General features: G+C 42.3%; 1 long non-coding RNA gene and 1 other non-coding gene across 2 annotated transcripts in view; one reads left to right on the top strand and one right to left on the bottom strand.

Moving 5' to 3' along the window:
* The window catches only part of LOC124159571, a 152,579-nt gene that overhangs the window by 91,021 nt on the left and 44,231 nt on the right, over positions 1 to 17,327 (top strand). The window lies entirely within an intron of this gene.
* Trnaa-agc lies at positions 12,252 to 12,324 on the bottom strand. Its single transcript has one exon. It is a non-coding gene; the product is annotated as a tRNA-Ala (tRNA).

Here is a 17,327-nt window from a genome sequence, read left to right as displayed (position 1 = left end):
ATATACTGATATATTACCATTTACAAGGATTGGTTATTGCGTGAAAATATTTATGCATAACATGTGACATTACTATGACTGCTAATTTGAACTGAATAATCGTGAACAACGCCGCGGAAACCTACGCACGAATTTCATGTGACATTACTGCCCTATTTATACCATTTCTAAGTTATTTTCAATTACATAAATGGCGTCAGTAAAATCACACGCCAACAGTCATTGACAGTGGAGTGGATCACGTATATCCAAAGGACACCTATTTGAGAAGCTAATGAAAAAGAATGATTACGAAAAACGAAAAGTTTGCCATAATTTTATGTATGCCACCAATATGCCTTTTGATAATTTTATAGAGTTTTTCGAATTGTCTTATTGAAGTTGTTTTTTATAATAGTGTTGAGCATCTGCATAAGAGTGTGCATAAGAGTATGAGCATATTTAAGTATATGAAGATGTATAAGTAGAGGCATGAGATAAGTGCAAAAATGCCATATATACTGCACAACAACAAATTGAAAACAAGGAACCTGCTCATATATTCTCCCGCTTAGTAGGGCCATAGTGAATAGCTCATTCCAAAAGAAGACTTTTTGATGAATGGTGTCATGAGGTGTCCCTCAAGGCTCCGTCCTCGGACCTCTCTTTTTTACTCTGAATACTCTCGATCTAATAGCATCAATGACTGTAAATACATGCTTTCGCAGACGACTTACAAATCTTTGCTCATTCTACCGTAGAAGAGCTTCCATGCATAGTACTTCCATAGTTTACTCTGAGATTCGCTAAATCTGCGATTGGGCTGAATTAAACTGCCACCAGTTAAACACAATTAAAACGCAATCAATGATTTTTGGTAATGAGTGACTTCTAAAAACAATGGCTTACTAAAAGCCTTCCAAATTTGTGTGTCGCTTTCACTGCTGTGCTCGTTACCAAGGCCGCACGATATCTTGGACTCACGCTCAGCAACAATCTATTATTCGACCAATATGTGCTCGATGTAAGCAAGAAAGAAAATAAGGTTCTTAATTCATTGACACAGCAAAAGAAAAATCTACCTATTACCACAAGAAATTTGTTTGCTATTTGCGTTATCTGCCCCATTATTGATTAATGATTCATTTTTGGCTTGGAGAAGAAACTTATTCAAAGATTATTATTGATTTGAATTGGTTACCTTTGCATAACCGAAGGAATTATGAAACGAAACTTCCTGGGATCATTTATTTTCTCCACATTCCTTGACCAGACTCCTCAACAGCTGTGCGAACTACTCATCCCCCCAAAGGAGTTACTGACATGTCCAGCCGTTCTAATTCTCACCTCCCTCAAATTCTTCAATCCCGCACTAACAGGTATTTTAACTCTTTTCAACTTATCGCAATGCCTATATTTCCCGAGCGGAGACTTCACTCAAAGTCACAGACGCTCATTTCGGATTGAAGAGGAAGTCACTTGATAAAAAGAGCCTTCACGTGAATCTGAAGAGAATCTTTGACTAAACGCCTCGCTCTCAAATAATACGCCTACGGGCAGATGAATTCCAAAAATTCAATATGCATTCATCTAGAAGTAATTTCATTGAATTCTATGTATTCATCTCCGTGATTACACCGCGTCAGATGGTTCATGCTTGCCAGGTATATACCGGGATTCTTTCGAAGAGTCTTCGAAAAGAAAAGTCTTACGGGAAGAAAATTCTCGGAAAGTAAGCCAAAGATTTCTGGCGTAATGTCGAGAATTAGGAACCACCTAAGCAGGAGTGATACCCGAGAAGATGGTTTCCAAGCCGGGAAAGACTGGCGGATATCTTTCATCGCTTTCATTGAAATGGAGTTGACATCCGGAGAATTATGCCTCAAGATTTAAGTTTGTGTGTTTACCCCGCGACTACCTACATGTGATATAAGTGAACCTCTTGTAGAGTTGGGGGGGGGGAGGGTTTTCACCCACCCCACTCGACATGTGGCTCGACAGATGAGGATCGACCAATTGTTTGTGTGTGGTTGCTTAGGTGCTCCCCCTCCCCTTTCTTATCGGAGTGCACGCCCCCGCGCAATCATATGGCGAATGAATTATGCGAGATTCGAGGCTGTGGTGCACGTGAAATTAATGCGCTCAAGAAGAAAATTGCGGGTCGATATGCGAATGGAGAGATGGAGATCCCCTCATCCTCCCAACGCGTCTATTCGCAATGTCCTCGGGTCTATATTGCGGGAGTGATGGGCAGGGGGGTGTCGGCACGAAACGGTTTCGACTGAATGGGGTAGTTTCCTTCACCAAAGAAAACGAAAGGCATTGATTGCGATTCATTACCCACCATTAGTGTATTCATAATATACAAATTATATGGTTTTAGAAATCCCAGTTTAGACGAATGGCAATGGCCAATTTTAACCGCATTTGAAAACGGCCAGATTGGCACCCATGCGATGCCACTCCACGTGACGTCACAGGGACCTAGTTTCTATACGAGTAGATAGGAGTTTTACATCGTCTGAGATTACCAATGCATGCATGAGGCACAGAGCTCAGGGAAACGTGCCTTAATAATCACCTATTAAAACTGCCTAAGGTTGGAAAGTTTCCTTCGTTTGATAAGGTATTAATAATCCTTATTTAATCCAGGCGCTACCTGAAAGCAGGGTAGGTACTCTGCTATCTGCTGGCACCCTGCGTCGTATAGGCCCTCAAAGCCTCGCCCCAAGGTCACCTCACTTGCGGTAGCGGGAACCAGAACGACGTGACACGGGTTTTTCCCAGCATTGATACTTAGCCCTCTTGTTTTCGAACGCTTGAAAATTCTCACTTTTCATTTAATCGCGAAAAATAGATATCGTCATTTAAAAATCTAAAAGCGTGAAAAACGTACTCCAGGAGTAATTATCTTTCAATTTAGGCAGTAAAAAAATAATAGGAAACCACCATATTGGATTTCGAATCATATACCCACTCACTTGCAGCAGAAAAGTAGGAGCGAAGGGATATTTGTAATATTTCCGTGTGCATCGAAAGGAAAACAATTTATGCGGTGTCGTGAAGCATCGCGAGCTGAGAAATTGAGGCATAGTAAAAAAAAAACTTTACGAACAAGAGTGGGTTCAGTATTGAAGTAATTGTGAATTCGGCTTGTTAGGGGAAACATGTATAGGGCAGCAGGGATATCAGACAAAATATGGCATTAAATAATGCATTCATTAATAGGTTAGAGCTGATGATAGTTTTAATCATAGGATTGGTTACTTTATTGCTATTTTTCACGTTTTCATAATCTCAGAGGGGATTATTATCAATCAGTTCAGAGAACTGCTAAACGAGTAGGCATATTCTATTAAATTTGGACTTGAGGGCTTAAGTGGTTGAAATGTGCTTGCAAGTATGGTTTATTCTTGATTAAATAAACAAACTCGATGCCAAGGGTTTATAAAACAGAAAAAGCATGTTGATACAGTTTACATGCATAAACCCTCTTGTACAAATATACTCGCTGCGCTCCGCGCGCTCGTTAAGGGGCTCTGCCCCTTAAAAACCTCGGGTCCGGCTTCGCCGTCTACATTTGTGGTTATTCAAAGAATTTTAGTTCGAATAATCTCACCCGAATAAGCTAGGGGCCGGCTTCGTCGGCCAGGGGGTAGGGAAGCGCCCACTCATTCCTCGGTACGACTTCGCCGTTCCTCGTTGTTTATCAGCAATAAATGAAGGACAAATGATAACATCTAGCTATTTCAATTTTTGCTTTTTCCAACAGAATAAAAATTGTGATTCATCAAAAGAATTCGTTTGCGAGAAGTAAAATATACGATTAAAAATATCTCACTCAAATCAGCCATGTTATCACATGTTTAAAGTCGAAAACACAAAAGTTGACTCCGAATTTTCATTAGTAGGTGGCGTCTTAAGAGTTCAAGTCCACTACCTCGTTTAGGGGAAAATTTCTTTGAGATAAGGAATCGCTCACTTCGACAAGTTCAACACGACAGTGTAAACGACAGCGAAGCACAGACCGCGCCAACGCTGGAGGCCGAAGAGTAGCTGGGAAGTAAGCGCTTTCCCGCTCGGGAGCTGTTGATGGCGTCATCAACTTTTATGGGCAAAGGTTCAGGAGGTCAAGATTTCACCGCGAATAGCTGGAAAAGTCGGATGGAAAAGTCAATGGGGTGCACCGCTTCGGATCAGCTGTGGGAATATTCTTGATCAAGGATTCTGTATCACTCATTGAAAAGAAAGGTTTAGCAGAAGAAAGCGGTTGAGTAGAAAATAAACCGGTTTAGTCTACTGAGTTTGAAACCGGTTTTCTTCATAACTGAGGACCGGCTCAGGATTTCTTGAACCGCAAAGCCTCACGACTGACCGACAGTGGAGTACTCCTAGCGGGTGGGGGATGGAGTTGATAGCTTCCCCCTCTCAGGAAGGGACTTGCAGTGCTTTGGTCCACCCTTAAGTCCCTCGCCTCACTCCAACAGAGGAATCAAAGTCATTGCGATTACAAAATCGGCGGCAAAAATGTATAATTTAATCTAGGGAATATTTTTTGGTTGTCATCATTTCGGAGTTCTGTAAAAAAAATCAGTTCGTATTTCATTCCTGCAGGCGTTTTAAGGCCAAAATACTTGGTGCCGTATTTTAGCCAATAATATATAGCCCAGGGAGGAGAATATTAGCAATGCATAAACGCCAAGGTTCTCCAAAATACGGCCGGATGAAAGCCCTTCGCGGGCCGGATTCGGCCCGCGCACTCGTTTCAAATATCGAATATCTTATACCTCAGTAATCGGCAAATTTGCTATCAGGCCCGCAGGGCGATTCGGAACTTGGAATGTGGCCCTCTTGGCCTAGTAAATTGGAGACCCCTGCATTACGCTATGCTGAGTGCTGGTTGGCCATGATATGCAGACGCTTAGTGTTTAGTCCTTCTAGCTTCAAGAGTGCTTATCCGTTATCTTATAAGTAGTTGTCTGTTTTAGCCTTCTCCTTCACTTACCCTGTTAAGATAGCACTGATTCCCTTACCCTTCTGAAACCATTCCCTACTTCGTGTACTTTCACGCATAAATAGGCCGAAGGGGTGGTATTTAAACTCACCGAGGCAACATGCAAGACTTCCATAAGCAACGAGCTTAGATGCGCCATAGCACCAGCAGCCCCCACCACTACCATTCTTTATATAACTGAATGGTGTTGGATTGGGAAGTTATGGCGAGCCACCCACGGATACAAATGCGAACTTCTCGCGCTATTTTTGCGTGTTTTTCCTACATTTTCGATGTATGCGATTGAAAAAACACTAAATTTGTTAATTAGATGTATAATTATAATTGAATGGGTATTTAATTTTTTTCCTTTTTCAAAACTTTGGGAGGGGCGTCGTCCGAAAAATCCTTATGGGCAAGCCGCCACCGGTTGTGGGGCCCTCTCTGTTGAAATGACGGGGGCATTTGAAAATCTCATATTTTTCCATTTGAAGGTATGCCAGAGAACTCGGAACATTGAATAATCATGTCTCAGCTACGGGGAAAAAAGCGAATGTAAAGTTACCGGAAAATATCCAATAAGGGAAAAATCTTGAAATGATAAAGACTGGAAGAGATGCTGCGTTAGCCAGCGGTTAGGTTAAACAGCGGTGGTTTGGTGCCTGGAGGAATTAGCCCCAACTCGCGTACCTCCCCGCTTGGTCCATCCAAGAATTCTGTCTCCTCCGTATCTCACTCCAGCACTTCGTCGTTCCTCTCCGTTCACCTCTACACCCACGTCTCGATCTTTATTCTCCTCCTTCCTCCAGAGTGTCCACGTCTCCGCGCCGGAAAGAGTCGCACACCACTTAGTTTTTTTTTAATGGCTTAGCATGTATATTTTGCTAGTGTGCGTAATATTTCTATGACCGTGCTGTGTGCATGTGGTGGTCCTCTTGCATGCTGCATGTTGGTGATTTTTCATCCCCTGCCAAACACCCTAGATGTGGCTCGCAGGGTATTATGTAGATGTAAGGACCACGTCGCGTCACCCGTGGTCTCATACGTCGATAGACCGATGTTTTGCCTCATTGGCGCACCTTTTTTTCATATGAGGCATTGATTTGCAAATTAGCTACTTTTCCCTCGTTAGACCACATTTAGAATACGCTGCCAGTGTTTGGGACCCTCATGAAAAAGGCTTGATAACAGAGTTAGAACTCGTGCAAAGAAGAGCTTCCAGGCACGTGAAAGGTCGTTACGATAGTCTTATTAGTGTAACTGACCTCTTAGATAAACTCGGATGAGAATCTCTGTCAAACCGTAGATTGAAAAATAGACTAAACCTTTAAATAAATTCAAGAGCCGTGTCTTTTCTATCTAAGTTAGCTATATCTTACGGACGCCAACATACTACGAAAGATCAGATCATGTAAATAAAATAAGAGAATATACTGAAGAACAGACAGATTCAGAATGTCTCTTTTTCCACGATCAATAAGATATTATAACGGCGGCGATAAAACTCATAAATAGATTTGATGACTTGTAGTGTAGCCTACTAACCTATGTAAAACTTAATGCATTTTTCTTAATTTTATCATTATTTCTAACAGCATATTGTAGTATAACTTGTTAGTATACGTCACGTATTTTGTACTGTGTGGTGTGCATGAGGGAATCCAATTGCATGCTGGTGATTGATCACCCCCTGCCAAACACCCTAGAGGTGGCTCGCAGGTTATTATGTAGATGTAGATTACTCATGATCGGTCGGACGGCTGCATTTAAGAAAGTATTGGCGTGCACGATCAAAGTAAGAGTGGAGGATGGTCGAAGGAAGGTGAGGAGGAGAGGGAATCTCTTCCAAAGCAGCCGTGGGATTATCCAATCGGATCTGATTCCCACGGCAAAGTGTTGCTTTGTTGACGCAATGAATTAAATTTTACGATTAGCATTTTGGGCGGAGAGGGGGGGGGGATTCAATCATTGCATCGCATGGAGCGGTTCATTTGTTGAAGTGGGCGTCCGAGGGTCCTAAGCAAACACCTTTTATCCGCGAATATCCGTTGAATGGGGGGGAGGGGGGTTACGGAGTGAGGAGGTTGGGCGGACGATCGTATTAGCGGGAAACTGAGACAGCGAGCGTCTCATTTCAGCCGCCTTGGATCATGGCTGACGCGCGCATCCTTAACAGTAAGTCTTCGATCGTTCATGCCTAGATATTGAATATGAAACTTTTAACTGATTCATACGTTTAAATACCTCAGCCGAAAGTTAGGCGTCGCTAAAAAAATCATTGATTGCAGAAAATGGTCATCTATTATTCTCTACTTTCCTTTTAACCCATTCTAACCCAATGGTGCTTCTAAGCAACATCAAAAATGTATAAATGTTCTGCTCTATTCAGGAAATATATAGAATACTCATTATTTTGTGGTGTAAATTGTAAATTGCGAAATATTTAGCTACCACAATAATTATGATCGAGTGCAAAATTTTCAAAATGAAAAATCTTGAGATTTATTTTATCCCATTCGCAGCTCAGGGTTAGAAAGGGTTAATAGCGATAGGAGTTTCAACGTGTTTCGGCGCTCAGCATCATCTTCAGGTCAACTGTTTCGTTTGAGCAATACGTGATGCCGTTGATGCAATACCGAGGCATCATTTGTATTTTCACCTTTACTCTCACACACATAAATTATGATAGCGTTTGAGGTAAATTAGCATGGAATAGCATTAGCAAATCTCGACATCCAATCCATCCACCCAACCCTCTCAATTCAAAATGTAGCCCACCCCCCATCAATGGAGCCTTTTCTCTTCCTTCCTCTCCCTCTTTTGACTCAAATTTCACCCTAATTCTCCATTGCGTCCAATGCACCCTCACTGCACTTGCTCCTACGGCCTCCTTTGCCTTGGCATTTCTCTGCCTGATGCCCATGATGGTCTTCTCCCCGTCTCTCTTAACACCTTTATTCTCGACAACGAATATTTCTCGGGTTCTCAGCCAGGCTAATGCTTTTAAGCAAGCCGACGTTTCGGGAGACGACCGCTGAAAAACCGCTGTTCAAATCCTTAATCACATACGTGTCAACCATATCTGGTAAGATCCATCGCATTCTACGACGGTATAACATCAAAACCATTCATCTGCCACCACCTAAATTAAGGCACCGCTTGGTGAGGGTGAAAGATCCGATCGGCCTGAAGACACCGGGGGTTTATGGAATACCTTTTGAATATATGTGGGGGAGACAGGCCGAACGATTGAGACGAGGCTATAAGAACACCGAAGATTTTTCAGATTAGCGCAACCAGAAAAGTCGGTCGTGGCGGAACACAGCATTAATGAAGACCATGCTATTAAATGGGAAGATACAACAATCCTTTGCCACGCACATCGTTACTGGGATCGCATAATTAATGAAGCAATAGAGATCCGCCTCAATCCCAAAAATTTCAATCGGGACACCGACTTTCATCTTAGCAATACATGGAGACCTGTAATCAGCTGTATAAAAAACATAAGGGAAGAACGCGAAGAATTTCGAAAGACCTACAGCCAATCAGACGACACCTGAGCCGCATTGTTGTGCTCGGTAAAGGGTCGATCCGGTTCAGTGTGAAATTGGACTTCCATAAAGTAACACGGTCTTGAGGAAGGGAGGCAAGTCGCCTACCGAAACGTCGGCTTATGTAAAAGCATTAATCTGGCTGAGAACCCGAGAAATATTCGTGAGTAGTATTCACCAGGAAAAATTAAAATCGTTTACCTTTATTCTCCTTTGATCTCCCTCCCTCCTCTTGCGGTCGAGACGGAGCCTATAACTTATGTTTTATTGCTACTATGTCTTCTTAGATGTTGCCTCGATGAGTTTAAATTCAGCCCATTTATGCGTGCTAGGGCACGAAGTAGAAGTCAGAAGTATGAGGGGACTAGTGCTACCTTAACAGTGCAAGTGAAGGAGAAGTCGAGAAAAGACTACTTCTTAGTCGGTGAGTGTTATCCATTCTTGCATGTAGGAGGACTACATCTACATCTACATAATATCCTTAGAACCACCTCTAGGGTGTTAGGCAGGGGGTGACAAATCACCAACATGCAGCATGCAAGAGGACCGCCACATGCACACCGCACGGTCATAGAAATATTACGCACACTAGCAAAATATACATGCTTATTCATAAAAAAAAACTTGCTAATGTTATTAATTCCTAGAGAAAATACATTCAAGGTTAGAACTATGAAAAAGACATGCAAGGAGTGATCCTAGCGAGCGACGCCATTTATCCTATCAATTGAGACAACGTTGCTATCCTTATTAGTACGAGGGAAGAATGACATTTTAAATCTCTCTGTTTTGCAGTCTATTTCTTTTATTTTATTCTCATGATCACGTCTACTATAGTACGATGGTAAACGAAGGATGTGATTCACTTCGTATGAGAAACTGTCTTCTTCGAATTTCCTAAGTAAGTTAAGCCTATACTTCGATCTACGCTCCTGTAAAGATTCCCATCCTAACTCGTGTAACATACCGGAAACGCTGCACTTTTTGTCGTAACAACTCATCACAAATCTGGCCGCCTTGCGCTGTACTCGATTGATTTCAGCAATTAGTCCTACTACAGACTACACACTAGACGGGCGCATTCCGCCGGAAAGTGGCCAATGGACGGTTCACACACCATTGCTGGTGTAGAAATTAAAAAAAAGTATGTTGAAAATTCTCGCGCACGTGCTTGAATACTCAGCGAATTGACTTGTGTACTCCACAGAGAACGATCTCATTTCAATTTAATGGACCTCGTTCTTCGCTTTCTATAAAAAAAATTTCTTCCCTTTTCTCTTTTTCATGGCGAAGTTCAATTTTACTATGCGACAAACTGTGAACAGCCGAGTAAACGTTTACATCGAATTAGGTCCCTCGCCCATTTTCCTTCATTTTTAATTGTGATGAAGTTTTAAAAAATAGGGAGAGACTCGCAATTTTCCGCTGTTTCCTTCTGGCGCCTGCTTCTCGGTGCAATCGACAGCCTTAACCCTTTCGCTGGGAAGTTGATGACATCACGTATTCATGTGGTGCGCATCTCCGCTTCGAAGCCACCCGCTGTCCTTGTACCTCGTTCGGCTCCCTGTATGTTCTTTGAAATCCCTCTTGTTAGCGATTCATTCGGCGAAAGGTTCTTTCAGATTCATTGAATGAACCAAATCTCTAAATGACGTCACCAACTCGTGAAAAGTGTGACGGCATTCGCGTTTTTCTTTTTGATGAAAGTCACTTACGAGGTAATGGCAAAATAAGGTAGACATTTTTTCAGTGATTAATAATCTTGCAGCTGGCAGACAATCAATTTGAGCACGTGACGGGGACCGCATTCCGAGAGTGACGCATGACGGGAGATTTCCTTCAAGATAACAATCGACGAACAGTGGAGATCGGCGCGACGCGTGGCAGTGGTCTCAAATGACTATCTTGCTGCGCTCTATTGCTTATATGCTGTTGATATTTACGAAATGTTTTCCAATCACTATTCAACCTGGATAAAAATGCCTGCATTACAACGATACCAGGTTACCTACCATATTAAATCAATGATTCCTGAATTGTAATGCCTTAAAATCGTGTAAAATTCCGTTTCCTAATAGTTCCTAAAGGGACACCGCTCATTACGGTGCTGCGTTAAACTTCCGAGTTAACTTTTTTTTTATGTAAAGGAGGTATATGACTTGAAATAAAATATTTTAGCAGTTCCTCTCTAAACCTGTTATAATCGATGTTGGTCGTGGAAACTTGGTCGTACAAACCTTAGATTCTATATTGGGGTCGAAATACATAAACATCTCCGCCTGTCCACGGCAAGTTTTTTCCTGCGTTTGAAAGGAAAAAGAATACAGATCAATTTTCCAACCCATGTAGCTGCTCATAGTTGCTCATTTTAAAAATACATCAGACTTTTTGAGAAGTTTTGGTTGATTTACAGTTGCGATAAATCCAAACCCAGCGGTTTAAAACTTCATTCAAATCATTGGGACCATGGCTGCAAGTTGTTTGCGCGTCATAATGACATAACCAACCGACATTTTCTTTCGGGAAGAAACCATCGGTACTATCATGTTTAAACATTTTATTTCCACTGCAGGGAAAAATAGAATTGAGTGCATTGGCCACAATGGAACAGCAGGCTCGGTTGATAACCCGAGAAATTCCCTCCTTTCACTTTGAGCGTTTTAATTCTCCCTTCATTTGTTATCTCTGGTATTGGGCGCGTGTTTCCACCTGGGCTCCCTTCCCCCCCCCCCCCCCCCCCCCCATTGTTCGAGAAGGATGAAGAAATCCCGGCGGAGGTTTTAATCTTGCAAAATCCTAATGTGCCACTGTTATCCTATATCAGTGCGGAGTCGTTGTTTTACATAGTTAACGGGCTTTTCGGCTAAGTAAACTCTTCCCATTAGTGGAACTGTTGGATTAACTTAAAAGTTTCAGATTAGGTTTGCTTTGCAGCGTGTAATCTTATTAAATTTACATATTAATCAACGGATTTTAATTATCCTGCATACACCGACTTCCCACTCGGGGTCTTCCTCCTCCGTCTTTCACCCCCTTTCCCCTCAGACCCTCCCAACCCCCCCTTTCCAACCCCCCTCCGACACGCTCTTCGGATCCCCAGGACCCTCCTCCCTGCGCCTTCTCCCGTAATTTACATTAATCCAATAATTGGGTTTCTCATTAGCAATTCAAATGAGGCACGGACTTTGTTTGAAGAACCCTGGCATTGCGGGAGGCGGCGAAAGCGAGGGTTTCGGAGGGGGGGGGGGAAAGGGACCCCTTTTCTCCTCTCCTCTTGAGTTTGCAAGGGAAAGGGTTGCAGGGTGTGGGGGTCGAGATTGGAGTCCTCGCCGCGAGGAGGGCTGTGTTACGTTTCCCCCCCAATCCCCCCCCCTGAACTTTCACACACGGCGACGCGACCCAATGTTGCTGATGGAGCTCTTCGCTGAGTGAGTCGCTCCTCACGAACGACTCTTCGGTGCGAACCGAATGACGTGAATCACATGCATCCTCACTCACATTTCACTTAGTTACTGCTTGGGTGCGAGATTCGTTTGTTTTCCCGCCAATCGTCCATCTCAAGTGTAGATCGTGTGGAATAAGTTAGCACTGTCGCGAACGTTTTAATTCCCGATTGTTTAAAATTTGCATTAATTATTTTCCGTTTTTATTCTGACCTGTATGCTTTGAATGAAAACTGGTATTTCAAATACACCTAAGGATGAAGTTCGCCATGAAAAAATATTTGACTTAGCCGGGAATCGAAGCCGGATCTCCCGATTGCTTGTCAGGCGTGTTAACCGATTCCACCACCAAGCCATTTTCTCAGAGTGAACTTCGGGATGGGTTTTAACCGAACAAGATGTTGACGTCACAAGTCCCTACTGTGGCACATGTGGCGAGGGTCGTGCTTACTAAGCCACTGTCGGGGTGAAAAACCCTTATTTTGCCACTGATCTGCGACGACGAATTTCAAAGCACTGCATCAAAGTCACTTGTTCCTGCATAGGGAGTCCTCTCTCAGTGTGAATCAAAGGCCTTTATTCGTGTGATCTGTAAGGGGTTGGACATCTTGCCCTCAACATTATATCTTGAAGCGCAACTACCGATTCTACTCCTCACGTCCCCCGTTGAAATAAATTCTGCTTTTTGAGCTTATAACCATATTCTGGGTCTCCAAAGATGCATTTCTATGAAAATTGATTCACTCATTAACTGATACTTTACGATCGCTCGTTTTTATTTCTTTATTAAAGACCTGTAATTCATAAGAGTGTCAGTACTATTTTTTTGTCAGTATCTTAAATTAGATGCACAAGCCAAGACCAATGCACTGCCAAAATAGTTCAAATGTGCAGGTTTACAATCTGCTAGTTCCTAGATTCCACGCGAGATTGTATAGGGACTCTCTTGCCAAACTCTGGATGACAAACAGAGGAATAAAACAACTATGAGGGAAGTAAAATGACGCTGACACCCTCATCAGTTATTAGTCTTCATTTATTGATGCTTCACCATCGTTTTTTCTCTGCGAATACGTAATTATAGCAACTTCTACCTGTACAAGGAGATTCAGTAACTCGAAGAATCGACATTTTCGCTGCAGTATCAGAGGTGTTCTTTTTAACAAGTAGACTATACAGAAGAACCTCCGGTTCTTCCTAAGGAGCCTTGATTGACGTATTTTTGCCGCTTCTATGACTTTTAAATCAGATTTCGGAAATGACCGCTGTCCAGCGATGGACGCATGCAAATCCATTTACTGTAGATTCCGGTTAATTCCTGGGACTTGTGCACTTTGCCCCGATTAAGCGGCTGCCCCAATTAGGCGAACTATCCTCTAAATGGGCAAAAAAACGCTGAAATGATAGAAAGAAGACTAAAGAATGTTTATAATGCAGCATCCGTTTATGAAACTATTAATTTGGTTAATAAATCAGCGAGTTTAGTTAATTTATTATCATTTTTAAGAATTATAACAATTCAATTAAAAATATTTTTCATATTCTCGGGCGACGCTGAATTAATGTCTTTTACTAAGTCCTATTAAAGAAAAGTCCTATCCTATTGCGGATAGTATAACACCAAGGGCTTTCAAAATAGGGCAATAATAGGAACACTTGTGAAAAATAAGAGTAAATCAAAGGAGGAAAATATAAAAAAATAGTATTCTGAAAACAAAAAATTTTAATTTGGTCGCGAGTATAGAGTCTATGTCGCCGACTCATGGCCCAATAAAGCGGCATGCTGTCCCAATTAAGCGGAGAATACTCTGGGATATTCCTCTATGGGGTTCTGTTCTTCAAGATCTGCCCCAATTAAGCGACTGCTCCAAGTAACCGGTGGACCCATTACACGGAATCTACTGTATTTGAAATATAATATCTGAACTGGCGATGGAAAAAAATGTTGAATATCATTGGAAAGTTTAAACTTCGATAGATTATGTTATCATCCGTATGAAGTTCGGTCTGCAGCCCTAACTACAGCTTACTTCCCAAAGTAATTCGGATCGCTCTGCCTTCGACAGCCCGATCGTGGTGACTTTTGTGAATCAATTGAAATGTTCGGTGGTTGACAACACGTGTAGCGTCCGGTGAGCCAATCTTCCATGATCGTAATAAACGCGCGCGGAAAAAAACGCGTCCGTCTTCTGAGAACGACTCTGTGCCAGTCAATTCATTTATGCTGAACGACTCAAAAGAGCGATTCATATCTGTGTCCTGAATCGCATACGATTTGAAGCATTGAAATGCATCGAAAATCTCCCTGCCCTCCCCTCCCTCCCCGCCTCGCCCCCTCCCTCCCGGTAACCAATGAAATGGCATCCCGTTCCGCACAAGATATGATCCCGCGTGTGATGAAGAATTTTCCGCGCCGAGGGTATTGGGGCGATGTCGAGAATCCGAATACATATTATTATTGTTGCTAAGCACATCGCCGCTGCCCTTTCCACTATACTTGTGCTGTCCTCTAGCCGTGAGCATCAGAATGAATGCGCCTCTTCTTATTCCCTTAAGACAGACCCTGGAATCGAATCTGCGCCTGCGCGAACCCCCCCCTAATTATCCCCTCCCCTCTGCACCCCCCTTAAACCTTTCCCCTTACCCTTTCAACCCTCCCCTCAGACCCTTCCCGTCGTCCTGACCGGGCGCGCGAGCGTTGGAGAATCGGAATATTTCCTCATTAGAATGGAAATTAATTATAACTGTGTTCATGAATAGACCTATTGGAATTTTTTCTCAAATTGCGGTCCCCCCCGCCTCCGAAACTCGTCTTCTCTGAGCCGAGTGGTTTTATTTCCGGGGAAGTTCCCAATTGCATTACGCGCCGCTCTCCCTGTGCGTGAGCAGAGGACCCCTGCCGCCCCTCATTTCCCCACCGACAACTCGATCTGTCCAACGAGAGACATGACCGATAGAGGATGGGTTGGCTCGAAGAAAAGGAACTGGCTGTGTCGTGGGATCGGTCTATAGGATAAATCTACATCTACATAATACCCTGCGAGCCACCTCTAGGGTGTTTGGCAGGGGGTGACCAATCACCAACATGCAGCATGCAAGAGGACCGCCACATGCACACCGCACGGTCATAGAAATATTACGCACACTAGCAAAATATACATGCTTATTCATAAAAAAAAACTTGCTAATGTTATTAATTCCTAGAGAAAATACATTCAAGGTTAGAACTATGAAAAAGACATGCAAGGAGTGATCCTAGCGAGCGACGCCATTTATCCTATCAATTGAGACAACGTTGCTATCCTTAATAGTACGAGGGAAGAATGACATTTTAAATCTCTCTGTTTTGCAGTCTATTTCTTTTATTTTATTCTCATGATCACGTCTACTATAGTACGATGGTAAACGAAGGATGTGATTCACTTCGTATGAGAAACTGTCTTCTTCGAATTTCCTAAGTAAGTTAAGCCTATACTTCGATCTACGCTCCTGTGAAGATTCCCATCCTAACTCGTGTAACATACTGGAAACGCTGCCCTTTTTGTCTAAACAACCCATCACAAATCTGGCCGCCCTCCGTTGTACTCGATTGATTTCAGCTATTAGTCCTACTTCGTAAGGGTCCCATACGCTAGCAGCATAATACCCTGCGAGCCACCTGTAGGGTGTTTGGCAGTGGGTGATCAATCACCATCATGTAATTAGAATATGCACACCACACAGTACAAAATACGTCACACAAACTAACAAATCATACTAGCATATTCTGTTATAAATACTAATAAAATTAAGAAACAGGTATTAAGTTTTACATAGGTTAGTAGGCTACACTACAAGTCATCTAATCTATTTGAGTTTTATCGCTGCCGTTATAATCTCTTATTGATCGTGGAATAAAAGACATTCTGAATCTGTCTGTTCTACCGTCTATCTCTCTTATTGTATTTATATGATCTGATCCTCCGTAGTATGTTTGCGTTCGTAAGATAGCGGGGAAAGAGCATGGCAAGATCTTGGGATGCAAATATTAAAGCCAAACTTTGTTGCAAAATATGATCACCAGCTTAAGGAACAGTGCCGACCGCAAGGACCAATGTAAATGTGTTTTCGAATCGATCGCATAGATAAGTCCGACGAGCTATCTTAGCGGAAATTCACTCTATAACGAGAGGGGTAGTTATTATTCACACCATGCTTATTACAAGTGAACCGGTTTCGACAACTCTTGAGAAAAAAGTGACACGCGTCGAAACCGGTTGATTTTTCATAAACATAACGTGGAGACGCTGAACCTAGATTCTTTGGTTGAGTTTCATACATTTACATTGAGAAGATAGGAGGACTACTGTATATTTTCCCTTCGACATCCCGGTCGCACTGTGTCGGTGAAAAATCAGAACGGAATATTCACAAGAACCGGTGCCCTTTGACTTCCCCAATGGGCTCCATCCTCTTCCCTTACAGAATAAAGGCTAACTTGACAATAATTAGTCATTATTATCATTTGAATGTGTTGATAGTGGGCAATAGGCCAAGTGATAACATAGATATGCATGATAAATTGATAAAAAATATTTATATGTCTTAGCCCTCGTTAACTATATCTTGCAATCAAATGGTAACAATATCCTTCTTCCATCTATTCTTATAATTTATTTATTTTGTGATAAATATGTTTAGGTTTTCTGGTGTGGGTTCAAGAAGGGCATCGTTCCAGTCAAGCATTGTTCTAATTAGTCAAGAAAACTTATTCACATTGGTCTTTGGTGATCGGCACTCAATCTGTATCTTTGGTTGCTCGAGACGGGTGGATGATGTGAAGTAACGCGCTCCCATTTGGAGCTTTGGCGGGTGGCGTAATCGCGCCATGTGTTTATTAGAGTAGTCTCTCAAATGAGTGAGGCGTCCCATGGCTAATTATGGGAGGGGTGGGGAGGAGAGGGGGCACGTGGGGGCTAACGAGATCGTATTGAAGATATCCGAGGCTCAAATCTCAGCAGGCGAACATTACGAGATTAGAGGAGTGATTCGCCGCTGCCTTTCCTGGAAAAAGAAAGTAACCGGACTCACTCACAGTTACTTTTCAAAATTTGTAATAAGTTACATTAGTTTAAAAAAGTAACTAGTTGCAGTCGCAAGCACCAGTTGTAATTTCTAAAAGTTACTAGTACTGCCGTTCTTTCTTTTCGTAAAATTTTTTGAAAACTGCCTACGAGATTAATGCAGAGTGATCTATTGGATATTTCCTAAAAATAAAAGTTTAAAACATTGCGATTCATAACAACTAATTATGCATATAACCGGTTACTTCTTTAATTTAAATAAATAAAAGACCGTAGCACTTTTCCACAAGAATTT

Source organism: Ischnura elegans, chromosome 5 (genome assembly GCF_921293095.1).
Source record: "Ischnura elegans chromosome 5, ioIscEleg1.1, whole genome shotgun sequence".
Taxonomy (NCBI): domain Eukaryota; kingdom Metazoa; phylum Arthropoda; class Insecta; order Odonata; family Coenagrionidae; genus Ischnura; species Ischnura elegans.
The sequence above is the reverse complement of the archived record's forward strand: the minus strand, read 5'-3'. Positions and strand labels throughout refer to the sequence as shown.